We start from the raw sequence: 1,485 nt of genomic DNA on the forward strand, positions 1-1,485 counted from the left end.
TTAAAGTACATACCCTTGGGGGAACCAATTGAGTCAAAGTTAAAGAAGCTTATGTATTCAAATGCTATCACTTCCATAAGTCAAACACTACAAAGCACAAGTTCGACCTTCATGATTGAACAATAATGACTTTTGTGAATACCATCTAACAAAGGGGGAAGTAGTAAATGATTAACATTATCCAAGACCTTGTAGACTAGGGGGAAGTAGCAATTGATGATCTATTTGGATCTCCTAATACTGATCATACAATATTGAAGTATCCCCTTCAAAACCATGTAAAATTAAAAACCTTGTATTAAGGGACTAATGCTAATAACAACGCCAATCCCCCACCTTCATCCCCTTCTCTTGCTGAGATATCAAAGTTGTCTATCCTATTCTTCTTTTAATCTGAACCCACTCTTTTCCATTGCCTTGTTGGAGTTTCATGCTTGTCCTTACCATCACACCTCCTTGAACTTTAATATCTAACTAATGGAAATTCATGACTATCTTTAACTCATGAACTTTGGTACTCTCATCTATATTGCACTATTCACCTCACCTACCTCACATATTATTTCAATGTACCATTAATGATCAAATTCAATGTGCCTATTTATAGAAAGGGTTTTCTACTACCAAGATTTAGGGTATGGAATCACGTGTACCTCTAGGGATGCAAACTAAGAAGGTTACCTTTTCTACCATTAATGCAATGGTTAGAGTTCAAACTCATTAGGGCTTGTTGCCACTATTGTAGAGGATATTTGTAGATCATTAAAAACATTCCTCAATGTCTCTGAGGTACATCTAATAATGCACAACATGATTTTAAGAGTGAATTAATGAAAAACATATTATTGTTAGGTATGGGCATTCTATATCATGTACTAGCCATGAGATCTTGGAATTCAATGCAGTATTTGACATTATATTTATGGATAAAATATTTAAAAACCCCAATAAATGATACGAGTGCATGTGTTCGAATTCCTAGATACAAGGAAAAAACCCATGGATGTGCTGGAGGTCAAAGGATGGAGACCTAAATGATTTCATTCATCAAAGGACAAAATTCCTCTTGGCTAAAGCATCAATCTCACCCTAAAGTTGTGTTGGAAGTTTCATGGTTACAACTATCAACTAAGTTGAGCTTGACCAATTTGTAAAGGGTCATAAATGTTGGTGTAGAACCCATAATCCATTAAAGTTGTTGTTGTAGTGTTCACAATATTTTATAATCTCATTGAATGTTGTCTACCCACATTGAATACAAGTATTAATGAATGCAAAGGTAGAATTTATAGTTTGGGTTATTGATATAAATGAGTAAATGCAAAGGAATTTTCCACATTTGTTAAATTTGTTTAGAATAGTTTTGGTTTTTTATTTTAGGGTCAAGCTATGAAATATGACATATAATATTATGTTGTGAAATTTGATGTGTAAAAGATAATTTCTTATGAGTTTATAAAGATTCATATTAAATATATTTACCCT

The sequence above is a fragment of the Cryptomeria japonica genome, chromosome 5 (genome assembly GCF_030272615.1).
Source record: "Cryptomeria japonica chromosome 5, Sugi_1.0, whole genome shotgun sequence".
NCBI classification, from domain to species: Eukaryota; Viridiplantae; Streptophyta; class Pinopsida; order Cupressales; family Cupressaceae; genus Cryptomeria; species Cryptomeria japonica.